Below are 13,655 nucleotides of genomic sequence, written 5' to 3' on the forward strand. Positions count from 1 at the left end.
TATGGATGATATGAAATAGATTGCTAACACATAGATTCAATGAATGAAAAAAGACCACTAACTAAGATAAGCAGCAGATTGGTTTTTTTTTTTTATTATTTGAGAAAGTAAAATATAATTTCTCATTATATATTTCATAAGTAAAACTAAAAAAATATAAAAAAAAAATTTAAAAATTAAAAATTATACTTTACATTCTCAATTAAAAAAAGAGAAAGTTTAGGGGTTAATAAATTTTGTAGTTTTTAGCCATCAATTAGTTATTAATAATATTTTTAATAGTGTAAAATTATATCTAATAGTATCCACCCCGAGCTAGAACCTTCGTGTGAACCCACACCCACTTCGGAACTTGCCGCCGATTCCGGGGGAATCAAGGCGGGAAGATTGGAACTGCCAGCACCATTGTCAAAATGGCATGTCCAACCAAAGTCGAGAGGTTGCGAGCCTATAGTAGCGACTAATAAGTCCAATGGTCCTATGTGAAATAACAAGAGTATGAAATCGAGAGAAATCCAATAAAACAAAATTAACCCAAAACTTCTTACTACGAAACTACTGAAAAGGGAAATTCTGAACCGTGAAAACATGAAACACGTTTTATGTGTCGATAGTACGACCTGCGCGGTTGTTCTTCTTTCATTTTCTTTCTTCTTAGAAAGCACTCACTGAGTTACTTACGAATCAGAAGGATTGAGGCCGCAGATGATTAGGCGGGGGCAGGATTCGAACCTGCAGTTTTCAGGTCATGAGCCTGATGAGTTGACCAATTCCTCTACCCCGCTTCTTCCCCGTTTCCTTCTCTTTTACTATTTTGATAGAGGAGACAGCCCACACTGAACACCAAGCCAATCTTTACTTAAGTAAGTACAAGCCAGGTAATTTACTCTATCAAGAGGGTATGGAACTTCTCGGCGCACCTCTATCAATTCCTTCTTTGCCACATCTCTCTTAGCTTCTTTTTTATCGAGTTACCGTCGAAAAGAGAACAAGGCCTTCATGTCCACCCTATTAAATAGCAATTGATCTCAAAATCCCAGTAGAAGCAAAAGCCTAGCCTAGTATGAGAGTACTGGAAAAATCCAATTCTAGGATGCTTTGCAACTAAGTTTACATAGAAGAACCGCTACGACCCGTAAAAAGAAAGAAAAGAAATTCCCAAGGAAGGAGAATAGAGCCAAAGCGAAAGGAAGAGCCAGGACGCCTACACCAGGCCACTGGGATTGAAGCGAGAAAAGCCAGCGGATGAGAGGCAGACCATTAGAATCATTCAATTTCTTTCTAATAATTAAGTGTTAGCCAAAATTTAACAAAAGTGCTGGTCTCCTAGCACTCCTCTTGAAAAAAAAAAAAAGAGAATATTCATTTCAGACAAGTAGAGAGTTCGTTTTTATTTACTCCCAAGCCACACTGCTCACACTAAAGTATTTTCTACCCACTTATTGAGTTAAATATTCCAGTTTTTGTGTCATGGTTAAGGAAACTGATTAGAGGCAATATATCAATATCAAAGGCAAGTACTTTCTTCAAACTGATGAAATTTTATAATATGTTTAGAATGATAAAGAGAGAAGAAGAAAAAAAAGACCACATCAACTTCACATACATGCATGCATATGAGGATGTGGCTACTGGCTATATGGCTCACTTTGAAGTTTAAAGTTCAAACTCATCAAGGTAGCAAAGTAAAAACTAAAAAACAAAAAAGCCTACTTTTTCTCCAAGCCAAAGCCAATGTACACTGCACACAACAAAGAAATAATTAAAGCTATGCATGCATGCATGATAAAACAATCAGCAATAAAAAGTGTAAAGGTCAAATTACATTCAGAACTACTTGGGCCCCTTTTTTTAAATGTTTTGGTTCAAGATTGTTCAGAAAGGAAAACTTTTTCACTAAGACTTCTTTTTTTTTTAAGACAGGAAAACTCAACACAATAAGATAAAATAAAATAGAATAATAAGCCAAAATAACAATTTAAAAAAATAAAAATGAAAAATAAACCTACCCTATTATTAAGATCTATGTAAATTAAGATTACTCAAGTTTATTATTTTTGGATGAAAGAAAAGTTCCAGTAACTCCAATATCCATCATTTTACTGAAGTTATAACAAATTTCTAAATTTTTTAACTATTTACAAACTTACAATTTATATATTATCCACCAATAAAACACTTAGGATAGAGTTAGTTTGTATTTTTTTTATCCTTTATTCTTTCTTTTTCTTCACAAAATTTTAAAGATAGAAAATAAAAATTTGAACCAATTGACCCTTATAGTGTAACTATAAAAATCTAAGTCTAAGTCCTTAAAAAATTAAGTCTATTCCCTCTTCTATATACTCACCAAATGTGTTAATCATCATCCTTGGCACCAACACAAATTAGTTGAGTAAGCATAAGATAGACCAAAAAGAAAAAAGAAAAAAAAAAAATATATATATATATATATATATATATCAAAAATCAACTATTTATATAGAATATATATATTAAAATATAAAATAAAAATAAGTTGAACACCACATATATTTATATATAAATATATAATAATTAATTTAGTGAATTATTAGTTAAGTATGCAATACATTTAAAAAAATGCAAAAACAAAGCATAATACACAAAAGGGAGTGTGTAGATATGTGCGTATGAGCTTACTTTATATCTTTCCACGTTGTTTTCCACTAATGCTCTCAAGTTCTCACACCTCGCTAAGGAAGCTAAAAACATCTTAAACCTTAAACCACACACATATTCTTTTATATAAGTAGCACTTAACATGGTTACCTTAAAATAGAATCTAATCTTAATCACACATTAAACAAAAACATAATGTCATCAGCAACGGTAGCACCTTCTTCAATTCTAGAGCCAGAGCAGCAGCAACAAGCAGAATCTAGTGGAAGTGCATGGCATTCATCTGGATCTGTTGCTCCATTCTTTGTTGTTGTCTCAGTGCTTGCCATTCTGGCCGTGATTTCTTGCTATTTGGGCCGGAGATTGAACGGAAGGGCGCCGACGCCTTTGGAGAGCATCACCGGCAGGGGATGCTTTGGGTGGGTGAAGAGGATGTGTCAACGGTGCAGTGGAAGCAATGAGGCTGAAGTTGGTGGTGTTGGAGCTAAGGTTATGGCTTGTAATGTCATTGATGAGTGTAATAATAATAAGCTCAAAGTTAATGGTGAGGTTGTTCATCACAATCTTACCCCTGTTTGATATTAACTCATTCTATGTATGTGTTGATTTGTATATTATTTATTATTAATAACATATGAGTCAACACAATATTCAATATCTTGTATCTATACATATACATGTATGTTTATGATATTAGAAGCTCAAATAACATAGTCTCTCCATATTCACCTTCACCTAAGAGGTCGTGTATTTGAGTTTTCTTATTAGTTTAAATTAGATAAAATTATTTAATTTTTTTATTATAGAATTATATTTTAAAATTCTTATTTTTTGAAAAGTAGAGTTTTGGATTAAAAAAGAGTTTAGAATTTATTAAATTTAAAATTTAGGATAAAAATATGTTTTAAAAAAATTTATTAATCGAAAGTAATTGACTTTCTAATTTTAATTTATTATATATTAACATTAAGCTATTAGGTAGAAGCAAGGATATTTAATTTTATAGAAGACTTTCTTAACTCTTGATTGCATTTGTGTAACTCTATAATTGAGAAAACAAATAGTCATCAAAATATTTGAAAAGTTATATATATATATATAGAATTAATGTGGAAGATAATATTATCCGGAACAATGACATAACGATAATTGATGTGGAGATTATTTCAGAATTAAAGCTTGTCTATTGAGTCAGAGGAAATAGAGAAAAGAAATTGTATTATTATTGTGCAAGTATGAGTGATCTATTTATCTATTATACAGATGAGTGATATTTTTTATACAGAACTTGTAATAACTAAAAACACGCTATGTGACTTTGGTGTTAGCTATATTTGTACTAGTAGATGGTTAAATTAGTCTTTGAAAAATTATACGATCTTTAAATTGATTTTTGAGAAAAATTTTAATCAAATTTATCTTTAAAAAATTTTAAGTAGTCACATCAATCCTTTCGTCACATTTTTTATTGACAACAATAATAAAAACTGACAAACACGTAAACTTACATTTCTAACGATGCCATTTTTTTATGGGCTAGCCTAATAAATATCTAAATCCAACCCACTCAGTCCCACCTACCCCAAAAACTCCACCCATTAGCCATCTTCTGTTCTTCAGTACCGAAATTTCATAGTCACACTAACTCTTATTTGAATAGCCATGGATGTCTTTTTCGTTGTCAATGTCACAATGGTGTAGCAATGCTTTGCTATGCTTTCACCACACGTCTCTCACCATTATCATTCCGCTTTCCATTTTTTTTCTATTTGACAATGACATTTTTCCTCTTTCTCTTTTTCTTTCTTTTTCTTTCTCCATCGTTTTTTTTCTTTTTTTTTTTAAGATTGTGGTGTTTCTGGTTAGTTTCATCAGAAAAATCAGGATCCTCCAAAAATGACAAAAATATATACTAAAATGGTTTTCTGTTCAGCTAGGGTACGAAAGAGAGCCACTGTAAAATACTGGTGGTGGTCAAGATGGAGAACCCAAACTGATCCATGGTGGAACTGGAAGGTAGTGGTAGTCATGAACATTAGTGGTAGTGGTAGTCATGAATATTCGAGTCGTGTAGGAAAAAAAGAAGAGGCAAAAACACAAAGCAACTCATCTAGGTTCTTTTCCTTAAAGCACATAGAGCCGCCGGTTGTTTAGCCTCTACAGCACCCCATTGTATGGCCTGGCCTCTGTCGTAAAGCATCGCGTGGCCTCCGTAAGAACGAACAAGGACGATAACCTAACGGTAAAGAGAAAATTCTACTTGTAAAGGAGGGAGAAGAGTGACGGAGGAAAATGTCGGTAAAGATTTTCACAAAAATATCGCGTTGCAAGTATAATCTAAACCGACAATTAAACCTCAATCAATATATAAATTATTTGTCACTTAAGCAAACCCAATAAAATTAACCGAAGTATTTAAACATTGGGTCGTCTCTCAAAGAATTGCAGGGAAGTGTACTTATAATTGGTTATGGAAAAGTATTTTTGGGGTTTTGTGATAAGAGACAAGTAATGTAAATAACAAGGAAATAAAATAACAACTAAGAAAAAGTCCTAGCAAGGATTGAGAATTGGAATTCCTATCCGCATTATTATCATCAATTGTGATGGTAATTGCCTTTTACTCTCACTTAGTTAACCTCTAACAATTGAAGGTAAGTCAAGTGAGCAATTCAACTTGAGTTCACAAGTCCTAATCAAAGACTAGAGTTAGTAAATCTCAAGCCAACTAGCAACTTTCAATCACCAACCAACAAGAGACTTCGACAATTCAAGAGTCTCCAATTTACTCAATCTAAGCTAAGAACATAAAAATCTAACTTAAAATCCAACCAAGCATTCTATCAAACACTTGGTAGGCACAAAATAAAAGCATAGAAAAGTAATAAGAGAATGTAAAATCTACGACCAACAATTGCAAGGAAACAATAACAACAAAGTAAAGAAAGCAATCATAAACATGGAAACATAAATTGCATTAATACGGATTAAAGGAAACAAGAAGGATTCATAAACTAAATTGGCACATAAAGTAATCAACAAGAGAAATAGATACCTAAGGTACTAGAACAAATAAAAGTAGAAGAGAAATTAAATTAAAGTAAAGTAGAAATCTGAATTTGAGAAAAACTAAACCTAAAAACCCTAAAACCTAGAGAGAGGAGAGAGCCTCTCTCTCTAGAAAACTACATCTAAACCTAAAATTGTATGAATGAATGTGTGAATGATCGATTCCTCCTTCCAGCTCTACTCTGCAGTCTCTAATCAGTATTTTCGAGCCTGAAACTGGGTCCAAAGCAGCCCAGAAATCGGCCCCAGCGTTTTCTGTAATTTGCAGCACGTGACGCTCGTCACGCGTACGCGTCAGCCACGCGTACGTGTTGATGGAATTTTCACCTAGCCACGCGTAGGCGTCAGCCACGCGTGCGCGTTATCCACTCGTACGCGTCACTGCCAGCTTCTCAAAACTCCAATTTCTTGTGTTCCTTCTACTTTTGCATGCTTCCTTTCCATCCTCTAAGTCATTCCTACCCTATAAAACCTGAAAACACTTAACACACGTATCATGGCATCGATTGGTAATAAGAAAATTTAAGGCCAAAGAAGCATGTTTTCAATCATAGCACAATATTAGGAAGGAAAATGTAAAACATGCGAATTATATGCATAAATGTGAGAATAATGGATAAAATCCGCTCAATTCAATATAAAATAAACCGTAAAATAGCGGTTTATCAAAGAGTCAAGGCTAAAAGAAAAAACAATACTCCACCACCCTCAAATTCATGGTATGGAGGAAGTACAGCCAAAAATCCACCACAAAAGATTCTCCTTACCTAAGACTGAGAGAAAAAGGGGTTCCATTTTTTTAAATTTTTTTAATTTAATTTAACTCCTTTTTTGATTTAAAAACGGCGTCATTTATGTAACTTAACGACAAGGTCAATTTTTATTAACGCCGTTAGTAAAGAATATGACGGAAAGACTAAGTGAATAACTTAAAATTTTTTAAGGATGAATTTAATTAAAAAAATTTTTTGGGACTAATTTAGAAATTACATGATCTTTTAGGGACCAATTTGACTATTTACTCATATTTATATATTCTACAAACCCCCTCAAATTAAGGGTGAGATTTGGTAACATCCTTAGTTTGCTCATGAACACTGTAAAGGATAGAGCACGTAGGGGTTTTGTCAAAATGTCTGTGACTTATGCGTATGAGGGAATATGAATTATGTGAAGAAAATTCTTTGAATTTGATCATGAATAAAATGAAAATCTACTTCAAAGTTATTATTTTTATTGTGTAGCACTGAATTAACTGTTAGTAGAACAATTCCAAAATTGTCACAGAACATAGTTGACGCAACTAGAGATGTGACATGAAATTCTTGAAGAAGTTTCTGCTTCCATACAAGTTCAGCAATTGTGTCAGCCAACCAGTGATATTCTATTTCCAAAAGATGGGGTTGCTGCTCAGGTAGATGCAATAATCATTGGTGGAGTGTCAATTGTTAAGATCAGTGGCCCAATCGGCATCTGCGAAAGCAAGAAAACACAAGTCAATGGTTTTAGTTATTTGATTGCCATGATTTATCTTACCTGATAAATAACGACAAATGTGTTTAACTGCTTTCCAATAATGAATCTTGGATTAGTGCATGAATTGATTGACTTTGTTAATAGCAAATACAATTTCTGAACACTATAAGAAAAACGCTAACCACCGTCGGATTAACTGGCAGATTTAACATCGGAGGTTAGCATCGGGTTTTGTGGCGGTTTTACCAGGGGATTTTGCAATGAATTCGTCAGCCAAAAGATTTATCGCCGGATTCTATTTTCTGACGGTATATCTGACAGTAAAGTTAGAGGGAAAAGTGAAATAATTGGTGCCACAATTACCGTTGAATTTCCAATGAATAAATTTGATGGTAACTTTGATTAGTGAAACGTTGCATTTTGGCCAACAGCCTCTGCCCCCGCTTCTGCCGCTGCTGTTGCCGTCGCCCTACCGCCACTGCTCCCTCCAGGTAGCACCCCCTTTCCCACTTCTTAAATTTGGTTCTAGCTTGGTATTGGATGACCATTGATGAGAATAGATTCTAAATTGATTCTAAATTATAAGTTGAGAACAGATTTTAAATTGTGTTGTTTGTTATGTTGTTGTTTGTTGTGTTAATCTAAATTGTAACTAATTAGGTACTCAACTAATTAGTTAACAATATAAATCATATAATGCCTAATATAACTTAAATTTAGAGACAAATACATATTTACAATATTAGCTTGAATAAGGTCTCGTAATTTATACAAACTAGAATTTAAAGTTTTAATTTGAATTTATAAAAATATGTGAAGTAATAGGTTTTAGATAATACTTATTCTTATCAATCTAAGAGTCGAATTAGAAAGAAAACATCATTAATATTTAACAATGTTTGATGATATGCATATTTTAGTAGTGTTTGAATATATTTTGATTGTTGTGTGGTTTATCACCGTAAAGGTTAGCACCTTTTTAGGGGAGGTTATGTCAAAATTTCTTCCAAACAATATAATTGTGGGAGGATTTATGTTAATTGGTATGCTATTTGCAGACATGATGACGGATAGAGGTGTCACATATCGGCCTTGTGGTCGTGGTCGTGGTAGAGGGGGTTTTCTACTGGTATTCCTAGACTTCTCAATCGTCCCCCTCTATTCCGACTACCCCGGTAATGTCAGAGGCAATGGGTGCATCGGACTAGCCGTTCATCATTGTTCCTAACCCCAATAGGGGTGGCAATGGGTAGGATAGGGTAGGGTTTGAACCCAACCCTAACCTTACCCGTGGGTTGAATTTGTTACTAAAATCCAACTCTACCCTACCCGCAGGTTGAGAATAACCCAATCCTAACTCTATCCGCGGTCAATCCGCGGGTATCCAACCCTACTCGCAAGTTTTCACAAATATGCAATATTATTATATAACCTAATGAGCATGCAAATTAAAAATTCAATACAAACAACACAATTATCCTACAAACAACACAATTGTTCCATAAACAACATAACCATCAAATGTTCAATTCTACCTAAAAGTCTTTGCTTAAATTAATAACACAAACACAAATAAAATATTGTGATATAATGTTGTATCACTAAAATAGAATTGGTTTTTATATAAATAAAAGTGTTAAATTATCAATTGAGGATCTTAGCTCAATGGTAACAACCTTTTACCCTAAGTGAGAGGTCTTTGGTTCAACATCTATTTATAATATATTTTTATAACATATACATATATAGGGTACAAGTTGGTCGGGTAGGGTTGAGACTCAACCCGCACCCTACCCGACTCGCACTCAAACTCGCTCCGCACTCAACCCTACTCGCAGCAGATCGGGTTGGCAACCCTAACCAACCGGGTTGGGTATCTACGGGTAGGGTGCATACTGCCACCCCTAAACCCCAACTACATGGCTCCTTCTACCTTGACGATGCTGCCTCCATCCGTTCAGCAGCCCACTATCTCGACAACGCCGCCTCCAGCGACAGCCGAAAGACACTGCGGTGCTAAAATCCTATCACGGATCCCAGCCAAATGCCCCGCCACCACCTCCCATCGTACGAATGATGATTTTCCCTTATGGTTGTCGGAGTGAGTACTATTTTAAGTCTTTTATATGCAAATCATTTTAGTTAGTCAATTTAATTTAGTTACACTCAATTTTTTAGTTTTAGTGGATTTAGGTTGTTAAGATAGGTTCAATTTAGGTCAGTAAATTTGAACTGCTGAAAGTGTTTAATAATTCTTGATTGTTGATGGATGTTGCTGCTTAAGTCATATAATGCCATACAGATGAAACTACTAATCTTAATTAATTGAACTGCTTATTGTTGATTGATGGATATTGCTGCTTGATTCTTGATTCTTGTTTGTTGATTGTTGATAGATGTTGTTGTTTAAGTGAATTGTTAATGGATAGAGTTTTTGGCGCATTCTAGTTATAGATGAAACTCTGCTAAAATTTCTAAAAAAATCTAAATATAATTGAAGTTTATAGATTACTTCAAATAGCTTTTTAGTAAACTACTAATCTTAAGTTTTCCATTGATAGATTTGTGCCAAATAACAATGCATGTACACAGGAGTGTATTAATGTCATCAAGCTGATGTACGACCACCCATGGCCGAGCTGCAAGAAGATCCCAACTGAGACCAGAGAGTGATGGTTTTACAAGTGGGCGGTAAAAACTCAACATATTCAAACATTAATTAGTTTATATCTTCTATTTTGTTTAATTATGTATTTAATTTCGATTAACTTGTGCTAAATATTCTTTTTGCAGGAGAAATTTATATGGGACAGGACTCAGAATCTCATGATCAGGAAGATCTTTGACTATCGGATGGCTAGGCGACTTCAACAGATGTTGGAGGATGTACGTGAGCATCATGACCACCTCACCATTTGTCTCCACCCGAACATTAAGAAGGCATTGTACGTCCATTGGGAGACTTATGAGAGGTTCAAGCATCACTGTCTCACGAACAGAGCTAACACGGCATCGGCCAGGTCATCGAAGCATACCGATGGATTAGCGACTTTCATGAAGACAAAGGTCAGGCTGGTAAATAACTTTTTTCATTTTATTATTAAGTTCATTTAGTTTTAATATAATGTCATTATTACTTGACTTAACATGTAGTTTTAAAATGTGTAGTCTAAGTCGTTAGATCATGATGCGACGATGGCAGAGACCTTCAAGTATACTCATATGCTGAAGGAGAACAAGGAGAAATTTGTTGGTCAGTGGGCCGCAGATTATTATGTGAGTAAATATCATGTGATATACCATTTTTAAATTAACTACAATCCTAATCATAAAATGTATTACACATAAGTCCTACACGCAGAGATTGAAGGTCGCAACCCATCAATCTCAACATATTGGAGACGATGGTAATAACTCCGCTGCATCAGTCGTCGATCCTGACATGGTTTGGCGCGATGCCACATCTGAGCCGTACAAGAATCACGTCTACGGGTTAGGATCGTTCTTTGGCGATAACCTCCACACATCCATATTGAGACAATCATCCGCCTCTGACACCATTCGGCCCGTCGATCCCGAGGACGGTGTCAATTTGAGGGAGCAAGTGCTGTTGTTTACCTGGAGCCTTCACCAACAGGCTCAGTAGCTGTAGGAGTCTGAGAAGAGGTATCAGGTGATCCTCTCACGCATGACAGACACAGATGACCTTAGACTGGGGTGGAGGCGTGAGCTAGCACGGCTTCAACAGACAGAGCGACAAATGGCGGTGTACCAAGATCAGATGCGCGCCAGTGGCAGCGGCACTGCTGGAGGGGTACATACATCACCGCCTAAGCCGCCACCTCAGCAGGACCAGTGGGGCGACAACGGCGATTATCAGGATCTTTAGTGATTAGGGCTTTGTTTTAGGCTGTTTGATTGTATTATATCCTCTGTTATTTGGCTTTTCATTTCATTTGTACGATTGATATTTAATTTAACATATTTGGTTTCTATTATTTAGAATTTGGCTACTAATTGTGCAAAAAATAAATTTAAATAAAAAATTTACAATTTGAACACTAACTGCGTCAAAAATCTTTGACAAAAAAATAAAAAATTGAACTTACCGTCAAATTTACCAGGGAAAAATCCAACGGTAAAAATGCAGGAACAAAATAGGTTGGCGCCAAAGTTACAGTCGAAAAAATCTTCCGATAACTGACATCAGATATTCGTAGCTTAAAAATCAAATTTTGCCACTAAATCCGCCACAAGTTACTTACAGGCAGCAAAATCCAACGGTAAAAAATTACCAGCAAGGTTTATTGGTGCGGAATTTATAACCTACAAACTAACTGGCAAGTGCACCGGGTCGTACCAAGTAGTACCTCAAGTGAATGAGGGTGGATCCCACGAGGATTGATAGATTAAGCAACAATGATTGAGTGATTGGCTTAGTCAGACAAACAAAAAAGAGCGTTGAGAGTTCAAATGCATCAAATAGTAATTCAGAGAATCAGAAAAACAAGCAGTAAATTGGTGTAAATAATATGGGAGAAAACAGTTAAGGTTTCAGAGATATCTATCTTCTGGATTGACTTTTCTTATTAACTATTTTAATCATGAAAGATTCAATTCATGGCAAACTATATGTGACTAAACCCTAATTCCTTAGACCTTTTGGGTCTCCTCTAACTTTCATCAACCGCCAATTCCTTGGTCACTTAATTCCAATTAGAGGGTGAAGTTCAATTCTAGTTTATATGCCATAGAAACCCTAATTACCCAAATATAAGAGGATTATATGTCACGTATCCCGTTAAGTCCAGATAATTAGAAATTTAGGAGAAATTATTTTCAAGCTGTTGTTCAAGTAAAGAGCTTTTCCAAGTTATACAAGAACTCAATTAGAACAAGGGTCATACTTCCGTTCCACCCAGATTCATAAGATAAAGAACGAAAACAATTCTTGAAATAGAAATTAGTACATAAATTAAAATAGAAAAATAATAGTATCAATCCATACAATAGACAAAGCTCCTAACCTTAACAGTGGAGGTTTAGTCGCTAATGGCTTAGAGAGAAAACTAGGATTAAGAAAAACTGTCAATTACCGAATGAGGGTTGAAGAAAAGAGATCATCAGAGCCCGAAGGGCTGATTCTTTTCCCTTTTATATCTAATCTTAATTAATGTAAAATATATTTTCTAAAACTAAATAATATCTTTTCCTATTCTAAAATAAAATAAAATTTAATTAGAAATAAATAAATCATCTCGAGCTGCTCCTCTTGGACAAATGGGGACCACCAAGTTCATTAAGGTTGGCGCCAAACTTGGAAAATTCCAAGTGTGGCACCACTTCAACCGTATGCAATACCACTTTTTCTTCATCTTGGCGCCAAACTTGGAGAATCCCAAGTTTGGCGCCACCAAGGCAGTGTGTTTGGCGAGTTTGCAATGATCATGGCGCCAAACTTAGAGAATCCCAAGTTTGGCGCCACCAAGACCATTCAATCTGGAGAAAAAGTATATAATATTATATATCGTTGGAAAGCTCTGGAAGTTATCTTTCTAATGCCATTAAAATCGCATCAATTGGACCTCTATAGCTCAAGTTATTTCTATTGGAGTGCAAGAAGGTCAGGGTTGACAGCATCATTTACTTTCTCCCTTTTCTGCTACAAAACTCTGTCAAATCCATCCGAATGCTACCTGAAATAAACAGAATTACACACAACTCAAAGTAGCATTCACAGTGGCTAAAAGATATTTAAATCTTGATTAAACTTAATAATTCAAATGCAAATTCACTAGGAAAAGATAGGAAAGATGCTCACGCATCATTTATATCGTTGTATTTAATTCGACAATGGTAATCTTATTACCGATAGATTTTTTTTCTTTATTCGCCAGTAAATCTCACAGTATTCAGCATTTTTCTTGTACTGAAATGAGTGAGAGTTGCATATTGTACGTAGTCCTCTTACTGTGGCACGATATAAAGTAAGATCTTCGAAAGAATTTGATCCCTACATAGTTAGTTTCTCGGATGATAACATGGGAGTAGGCATAAGGTTTGATTTATCCATAGATGCCTTTTTAAGAAGGTCTAAAATGTATTTAGATTGAGAAACATGTAAAATACCATTTGGCAGAAAATTAAACTACATCCGAAGGTACCTAGATTTTTTAAAGAGAACAGAGTCTTTAATTTTGATATAAGCATTTCAACCTTAGCATTATTGCTTCCAGTGCTGACTATGTCATCAACATAAGCAAGTAAATATGTAGTAGATGTAGATGTAAATCTAACAAACAAAGATGGATTTGCATTAGAATTCTAAAATTCAAAAGAGTTTAAAGTAGAGCAAAGTTTAGTGAACTAGCCACCAGGCCTTACAAGCTTGTTTTAATCTATATAAAGCTTTGTCTAATTTGCATACTAATCGAGTATTAAGATTAGAGAAGTCTGGTAGTTGAGCCATA

The 13,655-nt window shown here is 34.9% G+C and overlaps 1 non-coding gene across 1 annotated transcript; it reads right to left on the reverse strand.

Moving 5' to 3' along the window:
- Positions 1-711: 711 nt before the first annotated feature.
- TRNAM-CAU (transfer RNA methionine (anticodon CAU)) lies at positions 712-785 on the reverse strand. The gene has a single exon. It is a non-coding gene; the product is annotated as a tRNA-Met (tRNA).
- Between the last annotated feature and the right edge of the window lie 12,870 nt (positions 786-13,655).

Source organism: Arachis hypogaea, chromosome 11, assembly GCF_003086295.3.
Source record: "Arachis hypogaea cultivar Tifrunner chromosome 11, arahy.Tifrunner.gnm2.J5K5, whole genome shotgun sequence".
NCBI classification, from domain to species: Eukaryota; Viridiplantae; Streptophyta; class Magnoliopsida; order Fabales; family Fabaceae; genus Arachis; species Arachis hypogaea.